The 22,061-nt window shown below is 36.4% G+C and overlaps 1 pseudogene; it reads left to right on the top strand.

The window, feature by feature from the left end:
- Positions 1-5,659: 5,659 nt before the first annotated feature.
- LOC143618462 (putative galacturonosyltransferase-like 1 pseudogene) lies at positions 5,660-6,835 on the top strand (annotated as a pseudogene).
- The last annotated feature ends 15,226 nt before the right edge of the window (positions 6,836-22,061 follow it).

Raw genomic sequence — 22,061 nt, 5'->3', positions numbered from 1 at the left:
AATATTAGTTTAAATTATAAGATTAATATCATGTTTGAATATTTCAAGGGTTACAGAAATATTGGTGTTAACGATATATTTTATTTTGAAACGAAAGTTTCACGAACAAAACAATATACATATATTTTAAATGAGTTTGAAAGATTGGTTTTTAGGTGTCAAAACGATAAATATATCTTATAACTAGTTTTGATTAACTTAATATAATTTTATTTGATTTATGTAATTTTTTACAAATTTTTATTTGGTTTGTTATATAATAGAAAATGTTTAAAAGAAAGAAAATAAAACAAAAACAAAAACAAAACGGCCTGACCCGGGTCCTTCTGCCCACACTAAGATGGACTAACCACTAGACTAGAAAGGTTGTTTGTTAATAGATCAAAACAAAATCTTTAAAAATTATAATCTAGGTTCATCATCTTCCTCATACAAACCCTAAGAATTCAAATCTGTTAATTGGTTCCATGTTTGCTTAATCTTTGTTAGGGGTTTTATTAATTGGCTAAAAACGAATCAAAACTATATAATAATTACCTCAAATGATGCCGGAAAGACGATGAACGGCGAGTTGGCCGGAACCGAAATAATAAGAACAAATTAGAGGTTATCGAATGTATGTTTGATTAAATCGATGTTGTGGACGAGTTTAGATGAAGTATTAGTGGCTATTTATACTGTCAATTGGGTCGTTTTTGGTTAAATGATCATTATTGCGTTTTTATTAAAAATCCGGCGGTTCCGGATTATATTTCACGCATTATAGTAGTTGCTATGCGTTATGAACGATTATTAAGATTGCCGCTAAAGTCAAATGAGTTTACCAGTTTTTAATTGAAATAATACGCGTTTAAACGGGGTTTTTATGACGACCGGAGCCGTTTTCCGGTGGCCGGAAAGCGGGGCCGGAAAGACGAGGGGGGGGGACAGTGGTTTGGGATTTATATTTTAAATATTATAATTCTTTTTACTTATTTACACATTGCCCGTTTGCCTGCCACTTTATTGTAATCGTTTTATAGTAAATTATATAAAACTTCCTTACTTTAAAAAAAATAAAATAAAAACTTTAATTACCATTTGAACCTTATACTTTTCGATGTCATATAAGTGTAACAATATGTTTTGAATTATTTTTATATTATACCCAGCTAGTTTGCGACTCGTTTAAATATTGATATTAAATTCCGGAGTTTTGTTATTGAACAATACAATATAGAAAAAAAACAACGAATAGTGACTATAACACGTCGTAAGTATTAGTAAATAAACAAATGGTAATTATATATATAATAAAGGAATGATACGAATACATCGAAACATCAAAATGAGTCGGTTGACGAACACGCATAAAACGAAAGTTGAAATATACATTTATATTTATATATATGTTCGTAAATAAAACCGAAAATTTAAAACGGGTCAGATTTTCGGGTTTGGAAAGTAACGAATGTTACACTACCCTTGGACCATGCTAGGGGCTGTTGCCCCCAGACCCCGCTGCTAGGGGCGCTGCCCCCGAACCCCCGTTATCTAGGGATTTCACTAACATTGAAGTATGATAAAGTTAGAGTTAGTTAATTAACACTTATGATTATTGCACAGTGTAACATCCTGTTTTCGATAATACTAATAAAGGAAATTTCGTTTGTTATTAGCATGTGGTGTATCAGTTTAGCTAAATAAACTATAAGAGAGTGGGTTTGGACATTAAAAGATGGAATAAGGGTTGTTAATGGGCCATAGGCCCATAGGCTTAAGAGAGTATAAATACCCCTTAAACCCTAATCCTTTCCATTTTTATCCATCTCTACACCATAGCCTACACACTCTAAAACACGCACAAACACCATCCTATATCCGGAGCCAAGATCCGAAGGTGAAAACCCGAGATTATTGGTGCTAGGACAACGTAACGAGCTGAAACCGACATCAAGCTTAGATCGGGTTCGCGAAACCGATTCGTTAAAGGTACGTTTATAACGAAAACTTGTTCGGTTAGTTTTAGTATTCCTAGATCTATGTATAAATGGTAAAAACGAACCAAACGCGACGACTCCAGTTAAATTCGTTAACATATGATGGGTTAATTGTTAGTATAAAGAGCCGTATACATATATAAGTCAAAATGATCATTTGTACGTAATATTTAGATGTTTGGATGGTTGGGGTTTGTTGGCGAGGTGATTCCGAGCAAACTGATACCAAATTTGTGTTGTTTCAGCATGATTTGAGGTTTAATCGTAGATCTGGTTCAGTTGACCATCGCTGTTTATATCAATTTTGACTTTGATGAATCAGGTCAAAGATTTGGATAAGACTGAGGCTCATTCGTCATGATTGAACGAATCATTGGTCATTTGTTAGACAACCATAACGAATGGGACACATTCATGTGTCTTCATGACGAATGAACCCTTAATTCGTCTTAATGAGTTAACGAATGGCACTTGCCATTCGTTATCTAACCATTTGCTATGGAAGACCCCGAATCGATCCATTCGCTATAGGATACACTTACATGCTCCAGCAACGAATGAGTCCTCGTTCATCTATAGAAAGCACGAATGGCCTAGCCATTCGTTATGAACTCATTCATCTCAGACAAAGCCATTCGTTATAACAGATGGAACCATTCGTCATAACGAATGGGATAGCGAATGAAATAATAATTTAAGAATTCTAAACAAAATTGTGTTAAGGCAGTTAATGAAAATAAAAATTGCTAACCTGGCATCTCGACCCCTGCCAGGGTCTCTGCCCCTTGGACCCTGCCAGGAGCTGCCGCCCCTAAAACCCCGCTGCCAGGGGCGCTGCCCCCGGATCCCCGTTCGTTGAGGGTTATAATAAACTAGAAATACGATATGGGTGTTGATAGTTAATTGTTATACAATTAGCCGTGCCTAGTTAAAGAAATGAGTTACCATTAACTCTGAAAGGGACCAAGTACAAGTGAGTTTCTAGCCCCATTTCCTTGTTATGTTTTCGGGGTTGTGTGCATACTCGATATGATTAGTTAATACACTTACCTTAAGTGGTAAGTGTATGCCTTATATGATTTATGTGATAGTGACTGAGGTTATGAATGAATGATGTCGGTACGTGTATACCAATTTATGCACCAATTTAAGTTTAACCAAAATTAAAGACGGAAATTGATCTATTGACGCATCAGCAGATCTATAAAGCCAGTTTATGCATAGTTTAACACAACAAGTAAGATTATACCGTAAACAATGAGTAATCAGAGCCGTAATAGTGAATTAGATGCAGCAAATCCGTAAATCCAGAGCCCTAATTGTGAATCTGATCCAGCAGATCCGTAAAGCCAAAGTCGTGAATAAGATTGAGAGACCAATGATGAGAGATATGGAATTAGGTTACTGTCATGCGAGATCGATGATGAAAGATATGAAATTAGGTACTGCCAAAATTAAAAAGTGATCCGGAAGATTGAGCCCTAGAAATGAGAGGGTTTTGTACTCTGTTTTTTTAACCAAGATTAAAAAGTGACACTTAAAAATGACACACACTCAAAAGTGTAGCCCGTGTTTTTTTTTCTTAACCTTTTATGACACTAAAACATTAACACGCAAACGCGTGTCTTTGTTTCTTCAAAATTTGATAAACGATGACATTATATAGTGACACGCAAAGATTTTATGATTATTATTCGGTGGGTAATGGATCGTTTTACTTTTTCCTCGAATTATCGATCCTAATAACTTTTGTTGAATGTAGATTTCTGTTATATATTGTATGGAAAAGGTTTTAAAACAAAGTTTTATGGCTAAATGCGTATGTGCATGGTTACGTAATTACGTACGAGTTAGGACACACTTCTGGTTCTTTGAATCTTGAATATTTCTTAAAATAAAGTTATGGGAAAACAAATAGGCCACCATATCTCTAATTTTATGTCGCACGTGCTTCTGCAGATGAGTTCCATGCAACGCCATTTTGGCCAATAGATCGGCAAAGCATGGGCAAGCATGACGACATTAATATTACAGTTTTCTTCAAAAACAAATTAATCCTTAAAAAACAAATGTTATACGTACATCATGAAGTATGTTTAAATGATCTTGTTTCAATTACTTGCCAAACCTCGTGACGATTGAGTAGTTGACGGATGAGATGTAAATTTAGAACAATAACATGTTAATGCAAAAGATTTATGAATATATCAATTAATTTATCAAGAATGGATTCATTTGATATAATAAAAAAATTCGTATCTATAGAAAATTTAAATTTAAGCTTGTGAAATTAACAAAAAAAACAATATATTGTGTTTGGTGGCATTGCGTATAAATAGAAGTTGAAGTGTTGCTTTTGCTTAGAGTGGTCACACATGTATCCATTTCACCAAATGTTATATGTCAGCATTTGACAAAGACACTGAAGAACACGATGTGTTTCATAACTTTTTTTCAAACGAGACGTTATACAAACTTTAGAAACGGATCTGGTTAATGAATAAAAGTTACGTTATGTCATTTTACCTTTTTTATATAAAATTTATTCTTTAACTTTCTTATACATGTAATCAGCCCAAAATAGTATTATATCATATAATCACTGCTAATAAAAATTTAAAATTATCCAGTTTACTGTTTATTTGTAACTTTATTCAATTGGGCAAGTCAAAAGTTGACTGAATTTCTCACGAACATCGACTAATATGTTATCCATGGGACCATGGCAAACTTCATTTTCTGTGACTTATTCTAAACTTTTTTATAATAATTTCATAAATGGTCGCTAAGATAGTCTCGGTATTACTCAAATCAAAGTTTCTGTATTAAAGTCCCTATATTAGTCACGAACAGAGCACTTGTAGAAAATAGTTACAATAATGAGTTGTTAGACACTAAATCGGTCAAAAATAAGATTATTTAAAAAAAAAAAGTTAAATGAACTTCATATTATCAATTTTTTTTTTATCGATTTAGTTACTTTAAATACTTGTTTTTTTCAAAACTATATGTATTTAGACAAGTGTAGAGTTATTACTATATCAAAATTGTATTTAAATACATCAAATATTATGTTATTAGTTTATTTTTGTATGAAAAAGACAAACTACTAATGCATATATAAACTGAATTCTACAATTAATACACAAAATTAAGCATGCTTAGCATGCTAAATAAAATATGCTGTACATTAATTAATTGGCAACATTAACGTATGAAATACACTTTATTAGGAAAAAAAAGTATTATATTGTATTTTTTTTCTTACAACCCGGTCACCTAGGCATACTAATTAGCAAAACACCAGCCACGCTTGTGATCGCAAACAACCATGTGACTTCGCCTGTCATCAATTTCAGAGAAAACATGTTGTCTGAAAACATACCGTGTTAAAAATTCTGGGTCACAAATAACATTTTGTCAGTAATATAATAAGATTCATTTACCGTGACCTTCCCTAAGGAATACTAATGGAATACCACTTATATTGTTGTATTGTATGATAAGTTCAAAAACAAAATAAGTTTGTTCATCAAGTATCACCAATAGTAACTTCCAACCGACCGGTAGCTCCAAAACTGATGCAAGAAAACACTTCCTTAAAACCCAATCCTTAATTCCCTCACTTCCTTTTTTAAATACCACACCACTTTTCCCATCAAATATTCACATTAATCACCATGATCCAGCTCCTTATCTTCCTCCTCCTCCACCACCACCATTCCTCCGCCACCGCCACCGTCTCACAACAATTTAAAGAAGCCCCACAGTTCTACAACTCACCAGAATGCCCATCAACCACCACCAACACTTCCACCGTCCACGTGGCCATGACCTTAGACGCCATCTACATCCGCGGATCAATGGCCGCCATACTCTCAGTCCTCCAACACTCTTCATGTCCAGAAAACATAATATTCCACTTTGTCACCTCAACTTCCTCAAACACATCCGACCTACAAACAACAATATTCAACTCATTTCCTTACCTTATATTCCACGTATACATATTCCAAGATTCCATTGTATCCGGATTAATATCCACTTCCATCCGAGCAGCCCTTGACTGCCCCTTAAACTACGCCCGGAGTTACCTAGCTGACATACTCTCTGTCCATGTTAGTAAAGTGGTTTACCTAGACTCCGACCTCGTACTCGTCGACGACATAGCGAAACTAGCCGCCACTCCCCTTGGAGACTCAGTTCTCGCCGCACCCGAATATTGTAACGCGGATTTTGCCTTCTACTTTACCCCTACATTCTGGTCAAGCCCATCACTCTCTTCCACATTCGCAGACCGAAAACCGTGTTACTTCAACACGGGTGTGATGGTAATGGACTTGGACCGATGGCGAGCGGGCGAATACACGACGAAGATAGAAGAGTGGATGGAGTTGCAAAAACGTATGAGGATATACGAGCTAGGCTCTTTGCCTCCGTTCTTGCTTGTTTTCGCGGGAAAGATAGCTTCGGTGAACCACCGGTGGAACCAGCATGGGCTTGGTGGGGACAATTTTCGTGGGCTGTGTCGGAATTTGCATCCCGGACCGGTGAGTTTGTTGCATTGGAGTGGGAAGAGTAAACCGTGGGTGAGGCTTGATGCGGAGAGGCCGTGTCCGTTGGATGCGTTATGGGCACCTTATGATCTTTTGAAGCCTCCTTTTGCGTTTGATTCTTGAAGAAATGAAGTTGGGAATTGTATATTATGTGTCACAACTCACACGTATATGTAAAGGGTGTACATGAACATACAATTATGGTTTATTGAGTTATATAATTGGATGGTGATTAGTATGATAGGAATAATGAGTTGTAAAATCATGATTTTGTAGGTAGAAAATGTGTGTTGATATGTATAATAAGGACATGAAGTTTAAATTGCAAAATGTTCGTCAAAAGATTGATAATATCGTCTTGCATGAAGGCATCAGTAACACCCCGTAACCGCAGCGGAAACGTAAACGGGATGCGACAGACACCTCTGATATCAACCACATTGTTTATAAAGAAAACCGAATGCATTAATATACTTCAAAATTACATTGTCTCATCTTTCATTACCGTCTAGGTGATACACACATCATACAATACGATTCATAATTCTATCTGTTATAATGTAATCTAACGTCCAGCACGCAAACCTTACACACATCAAGCACTTAGCACGTAATCAATCACTTTATCTTAGTTGTACCTGAAAAGCATGTGAGAAAACGGGTCAACTACGAATAGTTGGTGAGTTTCACGATTTTAGTAAACCATGATAAATCCATATCATAATATAATATTATCTGGGAACACTGTTAACCCATAAACACCTTTAATAACCTCTGGGGACACTGTTAACCCAGAACACCTTTAATAACCTCTGGGGACACTATTAATCCAGAACACCTTTAATAACTTCTGGGGACACTGTTAACCCAGAACACCTTTAATAACTTCTGGGGACACTGTTAACCCAAACACTTCCAATAACCTCTGGGAACTCTGTTACCCCAGAAGTACATTTAATAACCTCTGGGAACTCTGTTACCCCAGAAACACATTTAATAACCTCTGGGAACTCGGTTACCCCAGAACACATTTAATAACCTCTGGGAACTCGGTTACCCCAGAACACTGTTTCGGGCATTACACTGTTAGCAACTCAGACAATTACCATCTTAATTCATTACCGTACGATTCCCGTACAATAAACATTATATAAATACGTTCATTTCCATGCGATCAGCATGTACTTAAACAGTTTGATAAAAACATGCTTTCCGCCCCGGGAAAATATTTAAAACAGTTCAGTAAAAGGGGCTCGTGAAAACTCACCTTAGCACATGCAAGCAGGTAACAACAATCATTATCAATTAACACGTCCAATCTGTAATATGATCCCTACGATTATTATTATACAATTATTGTTTATATAAACTTTAACCTTATCAATCGGTACATCTGGGGACACTGTTAACCCAGTACTGTACCTGTTCTGGGGGCAATGTTAACCCAGAAATATTTCTCCGGACTCAGATTGTGATGTCGTTTAGAGTTCCAAGGTCACAAATACTATTAGTCGTTTTTCTCGTTTTTCGTGCCTAGCACGAATATCCGTTTTATGTTTCAAAAATGAGTTTGGTCACACACGACCCGAAAATAGTGGTTGTCTAATAATTTGATTTAAAATGTGAAATTATAGCTCGGTTTAGACGTCCCGATTGGCCGCGGGACCCGTTTCCGTCTTTGGCGTACCGGAAACTATTAAAATAGATTAAAATTACTCAAATCATCCGAATTATTTTCGGATGATTTATTTTTACTTGTTTCGCTCATTTATATGAAAATAGTTCATTTTTAGGGTTTTTGTACCCCAGTCAGCTCGCTTATGCGAACTTTACCGGTTTACGCGTTTTAACTTTAAAAGTTTGATAATTAGCACAAATAATTATCCGTTTACTCTCGGATCTTGAAATTTTGCACAAATCACTTTTTAACAGTGGGGAATTTTATAAAAATATTTCCAGAATTAATTCTTATATTTAAAATTTACTTATCTATTTTTAAACACCATTTAAACACTAAATATGTCGTAAATACCAAACGATCTTAGAAAAATCCCAAATTTCTCTTGGATGTCACCTGCCATCCACATAGTCCCCTGTAATTTTTCCAAAATCAAAATCTTCTTTTAAATGCCATTTTTACTAAAACCGAGCTAGAAATCCCTAGAACTCGTTTAACCGAAAAGCCTACTTAGACTTCTCCAACGGACCTCAAAATTTGTGTGTGACTTATACATTATATGAAAAGCTTATCCACAATTTTCCAGAATTTTACATGATATTTAACTATTTTTCACCATTTTTGGCCAAAACCGAGCATTAAATTCACCAAATATTCATCCTTCATCCAAAAATTACCAAAAATTCACAGAACTCATATTTCCATGTGTTTAACACCTCTGTAAAATTTCATGACCTAACTCTAAACGACCAACAATCTGTCCAAAAACACATACACCGACAAAAACCGAATATACCTTTCGTTTTCCGCCACTACAAGCTACAAACTCATCTTTCCGCCTTATCTACCACTAAATACAGAGCCTACAAACAACATACCACAATACCAAGCAAGTTATACTCACGATCAAGCCATTTCTTTCATGGTTACGGTTATGATAAACAAACAAAGATTTTAACCGTAAAAATTCGTTTTTGACTCTCTTAACTACTTTCTTGGACCAAGATCCTTTGTATAACTTGTATACATTACTTGATCCTCCAAGAATCGGTTTCATCTCGGGTTTTCACCCATTTTTCATTTGAAACCTCATTTCCTTGTAAATGAACCAAGAAAAGAAGATAAACACGATCACAACTCGGTTTTTACATTGTGTTCTTGCTTAAAAACTTGGGTTTTGGATGGATGTTGAAGAATGTAGAGAGGAATTGGAGAGTTGGGTATTAGAAAAAAGAAAATGTAATGTGTGTGTGTGTGTGCAAGGACCGATCGGTCCAAATGGGGAGCTGGGGTGGGACCCACTTCTTCATTTCTAGCCACTCATTCCGATTTCCGTAATCTGGATAATGTTTTGGATAATCTGGTTCAGTTCGTTTCTCGGTTAAACGTTTAATTCGGCTTACAACGAGGCCAAAATGGTTGTTTTTCGGCTTAAAAATAAAATTTATATAAAACCGATTTAAAAACTTAAACCATGGCATTTATTAACTCGAAACATCATATTATTAGTTATTACGCATCTTTTTCGGCTTGATCGATCGTCTCTTGCTCGGTTTGGTATTAAAGGTTTCGTTTATCGTACCGACGTACTATTAAATCGAAATCCTTTTTCTGTGCTTTAATCCACTTATCCCGAAGCTTTATTACTTCGTAACATCACTAAATATCATATATCTCGTCTATAATTGAACACTCGATTCATTCGGGTTTCAATAACTATCGATATATTGATCGCATATTCAATACGGCGAATTATATATTCACGTACAATCAATACAATGAACCATGTATTCTCGTATAATTATTATGGTAACTCCTGTACCCGACATTACATATGACGTAACTAACGTCTATCGGTTAGGGCATACCTGCTTTCGTCGGAATCGTTACATTCTCCACCCGTTAAGAAATTTCGTCCTCGAAATTTTACACGCCCACTATCTCCTTTCGAGAGAAAGGTGGGGGGGGGGGGTTTCCTTAAGAATTCACCCTCGCGTTACCAAGTATAGTCTGGTCCTTGCTGTAAATTCCACTTAATCTTAATTAATAAAGCTTGGTATGTCCAAACTGTTTAGTTTTCCCGTCTATTATCTTTACGGAATTCGTTATGATATCAAGCATGTCCTCTATGAGTACCTCTATTACTAGTACTCTCGTTGCCTCATCGCTTAGGCACTTTTCAATCCGTATACATGGCAAAATATCATGTATAGTACTTAGCCACTGGAGTACTTTAATTGATAAACTAAGTGACCAACCATGGAGATAGTTCTCATGGGGTCCAATATATTAAGAAGCTAATTTTCGGTTTGCCAAACCCCAAATCACCTCTCTCTAAGGTGACGCCTTAAAATGCCTTGTCACCTCTATTTAGTGACAATGGTTTCCTTTGTACGTTGACATAAATCCTTTGCCAACCTCGCGCTACTTTCAACTTCTCTTAAACATTATAAATCCGATTGGTTGTTTCTCGAATCAATTAAAATCTTATGGCTTGATTGAAGCCCGTTTTCAATTTGACAAATTGGTGATAACTACTTCACCCATAGAAAGCCTCCAGCTCTCGATGCTTCCTTCCCCTCCTTCCAATAATGGAAGTAGGATGACTATCTCGATCTGAGATCATTGAAAATGGTACTCCACGACGAGTTACTATTTCATCATCATGACTTTGGGCGAGAATTCATTGTGGTAATTGTCATAGATTGGGATGAAATGTGAGGATTGGTTAATCGATCCGCGATTACCCAATTTACATCATGCCTTTGCTATACCTTAGGAATTTGCGTCCCGAAATCCATTGTAATTTATTCCCACTATTATTGGCGAATTTTTCTGTCGTTGTGGCGTTCCCTAGGGTTTTCGGTGTGCAGCCTTATCTTTCGCATAACTCAATATTCACCAACACACGTAACCATATCTTTCTCCAAACTCGACCATTACTAAAAATCCTTTCAGATATCCGTATCATCAATAATCAAATCAAATCCCGGATGTATGGATTATTTCGATCTATGCGCTTCGTCCATGATTAATTCACGAAGGTCATGGGGGGTCGGGATCCAAACCCGATCTTTGAAATAGAGAGTTTCGTCCACGCGCTGTCCGAAATTACTTTCGTTGCCGTAAAGTTCCTCCTTTTCCAAATGTCCCTCTTTCAACGCCTCATATTTAGTTCTTTCTGATCGAATATGTGATGCAACTTTTATGATCGGTGACGATGGTGCACTTCGTATCGTAGAGACAATGTCTCCACATTTAAGTGCATAGATAACCGTTCCCAGTTCTAAGTCGTGAGTAGTGTAATCTTACTCGTGTACTTTTAACTGTCGGGAAGTATAGGCTATGACCCTAATATACTGCGTCAACACGCATTCTAACCCTTTACGCGATGCGTCACAATACGTGACAAAACCATCGTCTCCATCGGGGAGACTTAAAATCGGCGCTTGGCACAATTTTAATGGTTTCTATCTTAATTGGGTCTTTGTTAAATCCTTGTTGCTTCACAACATGACCAAGGGATTATGCCCTCTTTATTCAAAATCACATTTCGAAAACTTCGTGTATAGCTCATCTTGCTTTAACACTTCCACAATTTTCCTTAACTGTCGATTGTGCTGTTCCTTATGTTGCAAATATATCAAAATATTATCAATGAATGCTATGACAAATTTGTCCAAATAAAGTTTATAGACTCGATTCATGAGTTCCATGAATGCTGCCGGCGCATTTGTTAGCCCGAAAGGCATAACTAAGAATTCATAATGGCCGTAGCGAGTCCGAAACACTGTTGTCGCAGCGTTTTCCTCTCGGATTTTTCATTTGGTGATAACTATATTTAAGACCAATTTTCTAAAAACAAAACGCCCTCTGCAGTTGGTTTAACGGATCATTTACTTTGAAGAAGTGAGCACCTACTCTTGATCATCACTTTATCCAATTTCCCGTAATCAACACATATCCTAACACTTCCGTCCTTCATTTCCCAATTAAAACTGGTACACCCCATGGTGACTAACTAGGTCGTATAAAGTCTTATCCAACAATTCTTGTAACTGGTTGGATAAATCTTGCATCTCGGACGGTGCAAGTCGGTAGGGTGCCTTCGCAATAGGGCCAGCTTGAGACATTAAATCGATTCTGAATTCAACCTATCGGGTTGGCGGTAATCCAGGAAGTTCTTTTGGGAAAACTTGTGGAAATTTGCGTACCACCGGGATATTTTCTATATGTTTCCTTTTAAAATACTTTGGCAATCACGTTTGTTAAATACACCACGTCTTCTTGTCGTAAATATTATAACATCTCAAGATGAGATTTGAGTGGCAACATAATACCGTACACTTTTCTCTGTATTTAATCGCTTCATAGTCCGAAAGAGAACTCCTAATCATGCTCTTTTCCTATTTGATTTCTGCTTCATGTTGAGCTAGCCCATCCATGCTAACTATCACGTCAAAACTTCTTTGTTTTACTGGTCGTAGGTCAATAAGGAAAGGTTAATCGTTCCGAATAATAGGACAATTCCGAACAATTTAGCTATCCATTAGGGATTTACCGTTAGCGATTCTACAGTATAGGATTCTATAGTTTCACTTAATCGGTATCTTACCCAATAATAGGAGGTTAACGGGAACTAACTTCTATCGACGACCGTAAAAATTATCACTGAAGTCTATTGATTTAAGACTACCACATACTTAACACCACCTTTGGATCTTGACGTGCTTTATTCAAATTACTCACAAAAGCACGGTTCCTTGCTTGATCAGAGGTTGATGCTTGTCATGAGGTTCGTCTTCCAACTACACCTTGGTTCAACTTTGGGCAATCTCTCTTGAATCGTTCTGTACCGCCACATTCATAGCAAATACAACTGTTTGGCATAATTTGATTTCTTTGGGTGGATTGTTATTGAAGTTGTTGGGTTCGGAGTGGTCGTACAAGAATGGGTTGGGGGTTGCCGGTTCACAAGGCTTCAATTGGTTCTACAATTGGGGCATTACGTCCATCTTTACTACACCTGTGGCCCACGATCACTAGACATTCTTCTTCCTGCCGATAACCATATATTTTCCACATTCAGGGAAGGACCCTTTATGCGGTTCATGGTTTCACACCAGAACTAGTCTTAGTATAATTCTGGGTTGTAGGACATGCCTACTTATTCACAAGTCTATCTTGCACTATACCTTTATCATTTCCCTTCTTTAACACTCGACGTCTCACCTAACGTCCTTCCATTCCGCTTCCCATAAAGTCAAATATATCAATGCTGGCTTGTGCCACAACCCTTCCAAAGGTTGTATATATTTTACAGGGTTGACTATACTCCTTATCGATGGAGTTAGTCCCCAATCTAGCACTCACTTTGCTTTGTTTCAGGAGTAATTAGCCATGTTACCAGACATGACAATTCCTTCAAACGATTTGCGTGTTCTAAGTGATCAGCACACAACATTTCTATCTTTCATAGCTCAGTTTCCAATCTCTGAGTTTAATTACTCGAATAAAATGCTCTAGCACAAGAATTTTAAATCTTGACCATATCATCTGAGTAATAATTTTCCAACTATAATTCTTGTACCATCGTGTTCCATCACGATACAACATAATCTACCAACATATCTGTAACATATTTCACTACACAATATTCTAGACTCTTACCAATATCCTTAACCATTTCGATCTTGTCCATCCACTCGCTAATCTATTCCTCCCTTTACCATCAGTAAACTATTAATAATTTCCTTACCACAAACAACAAACATATCCTTCATACCGGATCTAATTCATTACGACTACTATTCATGTTTAGTTTATAACTAATACTTGTAGTTATAATAGCATTCGGTGTAACATTTTCACTTTTAGTAATTACATTAAGAGTTGAAATATTCATAATCATGTGATTGCTCGATCTATAATTCCGCGATCACATTTGCATCAACACTAGCAGTGAACAGTGATACGACATTCGGTATCATCATCTGCTATCTTTGAGCAATCAACTGAATCATATCAATCTCCATCATTGGAGTTACTCTTTTTATGTCATTCTGCCGTACTAATCCCGTACGCAGTAATCAATACTAACCTCACCATATAACTCGTTACCAGCTCAATCATAACAACAGGTACACATACACACCAAATATTATCACATATATTACACATACCGGCATCTAGTATATATGTCCCACAAATATAATAACATATGGGCTTAACCTGACGTCGGTTAACGTTTATATATGTTTCATAACCCTTGTCACCAACTGACATATAGACCTTTCTCAACAAAGATCAATGTTTAATATGCTTGATTTCAATATCCTTTTGCATGTCAGCATAACCGATACATGCTCACCGTGAGCACCGAACGATTACGTACACGGAGTTATAATATCCGTGTCTATTCGTATATCCGGCATACACAGTATACCTCCTACGAACGAACAACCAACTATGCCACAATGATTCCAACACTTCTTTGTGTATAGGTAATCATTCTATTCGAGCCTACATGGGTGTAAACATCTAACGGATGTAAGGATAACATAGGAAGTTATTAGAATAGGCGGTACCGGTGTTGGTAGGGTATGGGATTTATCAAATTTTGGTTGGGAGTGACGGTTACAAGACATTTCTGGTTAATGTCAAACGGGAGATTTGACTTGGTACCATCATAACTATAACCCGATAAGTCCGACTTATCACCAACCGATGCTCTAGAAATTTCAGCATCCTCGGTACTTTTTATTATCACATCCCCCGGTTCCTTATCCGGGTCTTATTTCCCAATACTCGAACCCCCAAGATATGCACACGTATATATATATATACACATTAGCACATATAAATAATATTATATACTGTACACATATGTTGCCATTTTTACCTATTAATGTACCCCGTGACTTCCCCTGAATTCCCTCGTGCGGACAAGTCTGTTATTATGTTCCGGACCATAATAACTCACTTGTCCATCCAAGTTCATCCAGACCTCGTCACAATAAATTATTAGTTGATATTCAGATCCTATAACACTTGAGCTACTGGTTATATTTTAGGTATCTTTTAAAGACATCCTAATTCTTTTATAACCAATGGCTCTGATACCAAGTTCTGTAACACCCCGTAACCGCAGCGGAAACGTAAACGGGATGCGACAGACACCTCTGATATCAACCACATTGTTTATAAAGAAAACCGAATGCATTAATATACTTCAAAATTACATTGTCTCATCTTTCATTACCGTCTAGGTGATACACACATCATACAATACGATTCATAATTCTATCTGTTATAATGTAATCTAACGTCCAGCACGCAAACCTTACACACATCAAGCACTTAGCACGTAATCAATCACTTTATCTTAGTTGTACCTGAAAAGCATGTGAGAAAACGGGTCAACTACGAATAGTTGGTGAGTTTCACGATTTTAGTAAACCATGATAAATCCATATCATAATATAATATTATCTGGGAACACTGTTAACCCATAAACACCTTTAATAACCTCTGGGGACACTGTTAACCCAGAACACCTTTAATAACCTCTGGGGACACTGTTAACCCAGAACACCTTTAATAACTTCTGGGGACACTGTTAACCCAGAACACCTTTAATAACTTCTGGGGACACTGTTAACCCAAACACTTCCAATAACCTCTGGGAACTCTGTTACCCCAGAAGTACATTTAATAACCTCTGGGAATTCTGTTACCCCAGAAACACATTTAATAACCTCTGGGAACTCGGTTACCCCAGAACACATTTAATAACCTCTGGGAACTCGGTTACCCCAGAACACTGTTTCGGGCCTTACACTGTTAGCAACTCAGACAATTACCATCTTAATTCATTACCGTACGATTCCCGTACAATAAACATTATATAAATACGTTCATTTCCATGCGATCAGCATGTACTTAAACACTTTGATAAAAACATGCTTTCCGCCCCGGGAAAATATTTAAAACAGTTCAGTAAAAGGGGCTCGTGAAAACTCACCTTAGCACATGCAAGCAGGTAACAACAATCATTATCAATTAACACGTCCAATCTGTAATATGATCCCTACGATCATTATTATACAATTATTGTTTATATAAACTTTAACCTTATCAATCGGTACATCTGGGGACACTGTTAACCCAGTACTGTACCTGTTCCGGGGGCAATGTTAACCCAGAAATATTTCTCCGGACTCAGATTGTGATGTCGTTTAGAGTTCCAAGGTCACAAATACTATTAGTCGTTTTTCTCGTTTTTCGTGCCTAGCACGAATATCCGTTTTATGTTTCAAAAATGAGTTTGGTCACACACGACCCGAAAATAGTGGTTGTCTGATAATTTGATTTAAAATGTGAAATTATAGCTCGGTTTAGACGTCCCGATTGGCCGCGGGACTCGTTTCCGTCTTTGGCGTAACGGAAACTATTAAAATAGATTAAAATTACTCAAATCATCCGAATTATTTTCGGATGATTTATTTTTACTTGTTTCGCTCATTTATATGAAAATAGTTCATTTTTAGGGTTTTTGTACCCCAGTCAGCTCGCTTATGCGAACTTTACCGGTTTACACGTTTTAACTTTAAAAGTTTGATAATTAGCACAAATAATTATCCGTTTACTCTCGGATCTTGAAATTTTGTACAAATCACTTTTTAACAGTGGGGAATTTTATAAAAATATTTCCAGAATTAATTCTTATATTTAAAATTTACTTATCTATTTTTAAACACCATTTAAACACTAAATATGTCGTAAATACCAAACGATCTTAGAAAAATCCCAAATTTCTCTTGGATGTCCCCTGCCATCCACATAGTCCCCTGTAATTTTTCCAAAATCAAAATATTCTTTTAAATGCCATTTTTACAAAAACCGAGCTAGAAATCCCTAGAACTCGTTTAACCGAAAAGCCTACTTAGACTTCTCCAACGGACCTCAAATTTTGTGTGTGACTTATACATGATATGAAAAGCTTATCCACAATTTTCCAGAATTTTGCATGATATTTAACTATTTTTCACCATTTTTGGCCAAAACCGAGTATTAAATTCACCAAATATTCATCCTTCATCCAAAAATTACCAAATATTCACAGAACTCATATTCCATGTGTTTAACATCTCTGTAAAATTTCATGACCTAACTCTAAACGACCAACAATCTGTCCAAAAACACATACACCGACAAAAACCGAATATACCTTTCGTTTTCCGCCACTACACGCTACAAACTCATCTTTCCGCCTTATCTACCACTAAATACAGAGCCTACAAACAACATACCACAATACCAAGCAAGTTATACTCACGATCAAGCCATTTCTTTCATGGTTACGGTTATGATATACAAACAAAGATTTTAACCGTAAAAATTCGTTTTTGACTCTCTTAACTACTTTCTTGGACCAAGATCCTTTGTATAACTTGTATACATCACTTGATCCTCCAAGAATCGGTTTCATCTCGGGTTTTCACCCATTTTTCATTTGAAACCTCATTTCCTTGTAAATGAACCAAGAAAAGAAGATAAACACGATCACAACTCGGTTTTTACATTGTGTTCTTGCTTAAAAACTTGGGTTTTGGATGGATGTTGAAGAATGTAGAGAGGATTTGGAGAGTTGGGTATTAGAAAAAAGAAAATGTAATGTGTGTGTGTGTGTGCAAGGACCGATCGGTCCAAATGGGGAGCTGGGGTGGGACCCACTTCTTCATTTCTAGCCACTCATTCCGATTTCCGTAATCTGGATAATGTTTTGGATAATCTGGTTCAGTTCGTTTCTCGGTTAAACTTTTAATTCGGCTTACAACGAGGCCAAAATGGTTGTTTTTCGGCTTAAAAATAAAATTTATATAAAACCGATTTAAAAACTTAAACCATGGCATTTATTAACTCGAAACATCATATTATTAGTTATTACGCATCTTTTTCGGCTTGATCGATCGTCTCTTGCTCGGTTTGGTATTAAAGGTTTCGTTTATCGTACCGACGTACTATTAAATCGAAATCCTTTTTCTGTGCTTTAATCCACTTATCCCGAAGCTTTATTACTTCGTAACATCACTAAATATCATATATCTCGTCTATAATTGAACCCTCGATTCATTCGGGTTTCAATAACTATCGATCGATTGATCGCATATTCAATACAGCGAATTATATATTCACGTACAATCAATACAATGAACCATGTATTCTCGTATAATTACTATGGTAACTCCTGTACCCGACATTACATATGACGTAACTAACGTCTATCGGTTAGGGCATACCTGGTTTCGTCGGAATCGTTACAGCATCCTCGGCCTAGTTGTTCAATCTTGAAAAACCAAGAACTTGGTCTTTTGTCATGGGTCGTCTATCGAGGTCTCGTGCAGAGCCGGCCAGCCCATGAGGCATGTTGGGTTTAGTTGGTGATCAATAAAAAATACATTTTTAAAACCCGGTTCAATAAACGGATACTTGATCGATCCACTTACTTCTGTTATGTCAATATTAATCACTATTTTTGGAATTATGGTTCTTATTTATAGTGATAATTATATGTCTCATGATCACGGATACTTGGCGATTTTTTGCTTATATGAGTTTTTTCAGTACTTCCATGTTGGGATTAGTTACTAGTTCAAATTTGATACAAATTTATACTTTTTGGGAATTGGTTGGAATGTGTTCGTATCTATTAATTAATATATGTTCCAATAATTAATCCAATTAATATATGTTCAGCGGAATAAAAACGAGCAATCAACATTTTAATGAACCCGGCAAAATCCGGATACAAAACCATACGAGAACAGTAATAATATACAATATATTAATAACTACCGATGAGATAATATATACCTCGGTTAATGATTAACCGGTCGAGACACCGAGAGTTAACTAGTTACACTAGGTGACGAAAAAAAGAACCCGGCATCGGTGGTGGTGTTTGGAAACAACAACAGTGTAACAGGGGCGACGGTGACAGCCACCGGTGACGGCGGTGGTAGGCAGACTTGTGGCGGAGCGGTGCTAATCAGATCCCTTTCTTTTCGTGGAATCGTGCATGAGCATGGAGCAATTAAAGATTGGGCCGGCTCACATGATTTATTTCTTAAGAGAGAAAAATTCTATATCTACATAAAATATATCTACAAATACTATTAAAGCAACATCTATTTTGAACACTTGCATTTTCTATTGACTCAAATGGCTAATTTCCATACATACTACATTTTATTATAATTTCTTTGCACCATGATAATTCAAAAATAAAATCAATATATATATATATATATATATATATATATATATATATATATATATATATATATATATATATATATGCACAGCCTCAGTTTTATGAGGTTTTTAAGTTTTAACCTATTAAATAAACAATTAACACATAAAAGTTGACAATTGCTTTTAAACTTCTAATGACATAATTCAGGAAGAAGCAAATCAAAACATTAAATGTCATTAATGACATTAATGATAATATCTAAATTATGGAAGATTTTGTTGATCGGGATAATCATGGATTGAATTAAATAATTAAAATTTTCCATTACCCGCAAATATAATGTAGCGATGAGTTTTTCCATGAATACTCGCACTTATTCAGTATTTGTATGAATTTGTATCCGTACGGGTATACGTATCCAAGTTTACTGATTTTAGATATGGGTACTTTTGGGTACAAGTACGGGTATATGTAAAAATTTTTACACTACGTGAAAATTGACCTTTGGTCACACGAAAAAAGTGTGGCCGTAGGCCTTTAGCCACACACATTTGGTTCACGTCATATGTGACTAAAGGTCGCGACACTGTGGGTATGATATGGCCACACACAGTTTTTAGTGGCCTTATGTGGTTATAAGTGTGGCTAAAGGGTACATGCATTAGTTGCTGGCCATCAAGAAGCCTCTCCAATATGTGTGGCTAAAAGGTAGAAAATGGCCACATGACTATTTACTATGAGTGGCCATTGCACGTATAGAGCCACATGAATTCATGTTTCAGCCACATTAATTTTATAATAATGTGGCCAATAGGGTTGTGTTAAGCGTGCATTGTGACCTATACCGTGTGGATATAGCAAAACAATGACCACTTTAATTTAATAATAGTGTGGCTAATTATATCATATAGACACTGGGTATTACATTAAAATTGACTAAAAATGTTTACTTGCCACTCAAACACTCCTTTGTAGATTATAGTGTGACTATTGTCTTACCGTTTGTCACACATAATGTTTTTCATAATTTAACGTGTGGCTATTGTTAAACTTTTCGTCACACATAGTGAGGTATTGTGTGGCTAATCATATCATATAGACACAGGAGGTTATTGTCAATGTGGCTAAAAATGTGAACTTGCCAGTCAAACACTCTTTTGTAGTTTGTGGTGTGGCCATTGTTTTATCATTTGTCACACATAATTCTTTTCCTAATTTAGAGTGTGGCTATTGTCAAACTTTTCGTCACACATAGTTATGTATTGTGTGGCTAATCATATAATATAGACACTGGAGGTTATTGCACTAAGTGAAAATTGACCTTCGACCACACAAAAAAGTGTGGCGGTAGGCCTTTAGCCACGCACATTTTGTTCAGGTCATATGTGGCCAAAGGTCGCGACACCGTGGGTATGATATGGCCACACACAGTTTTTAGTGACCTTATGTGGTAATAAGTGTGGCTAAAGGGTACAGGCATTAGTTGCTGGCCATCAAGAAGCCTCTCCAATAAGTGTGGCTAAACGGTAGAAAATGGCCACATGACTATTTCCTATGAGTGACCATTGCACGTATATAGCCACATAAATTATTATTTCAACCACATGAATTTTACAATAATGTGGCCAATAGGATTGTGTTAAGATTGCATTGTGACCTATACCATGTGGATATAGCAAAGAAATGGCCACTTAAATTTAATAATAGAGTGGCTAATTATATGATATAGACACTGGATATTATATTAAACGTGGCTAAATATATTTACTTGCCACCCAAACACTCCTTTGTAGATTATAGTGTGGCTATTGTCTTACCGTTTGTCACACATAATGCTTTTTGTAATTGAAAGTGTGGCTATTGTCTAACTTTTCGTCACAAATAGTGAGGTACTGAGTGACTAATAATATCATATAGACACTTGAGGTTATTGTCAGTGTGGCTAAAATGTGAACTTGCTAGTCAAAAACTCTTTTGTAGTTTGTGGTGTGGCCATTGTCTTACCGTTTGTCACACATAATGCTATTCGTAATTCAAAGAGTGGCTATTGTCAAACTTTTCGTCACACATAAAGAGGTACTGTATGGTTAATCGTATCATATAGACACTAGAAGTTATTGTCAATGTGGCTAAAAATTTGAAGTTGCCACTCAAACACTCTTTTGTAGTTTGTGGTGTGGCCATTGTCTTACCGTTTGTCACACATAATGTTATTCGTAATTTAAAGTGTGGCTATTCTCAAACTTTTCGTGACACGTAGTGATGTATTGTGTGGCCAAACATACCATATAGACACTGGAGGTTATTGTCAATGTGGCTAAAAATGTGAAGTTGCAACTCAAACACTCTTTTGTAGTTTGTGGTGTGGCCATTGTCTTACCGTTTTTCACGCATAGTGCTATTCGTAATTTAAAGTATGTCTATTCTCAAACTTTTCGTCACACATAGTAATGTATTGTGTGGCCAAACATAACATATAGACACTGGAGGTTATTGTCAATGTGGCTAAAAATGTGAAGTTGCCACTCAAACACTCTTTTGTGGTGTGGCCATTGTCTTACCGTTTGTCATGCATAATGCAATTCGTAATT

This window comes from Bidens hawaiensis, unplaced genomic scaffold, assembly GCF_021521415.1.
Source record: "Bidens hawaiensis isolate Kalapana, Puna unplaced genomic scaffold, B.hawaiensis_p1.1 tig00077446_1, whole genome shotgun sequence".
In the NCBI taxonomy this organism is placed as follows: domain Eukaryota; kingdom Viridiplantae; phylum Streptophyta; class Magnoliopsida; order Asterales; family Asteraceae; genus Bidens; species Bidens hawaiensis.
The sequence above is the reverse complement of the archived record's forward strand: the minus strand, read 5'-3'. Positions and strand labels throughout refer to the sequence as shown.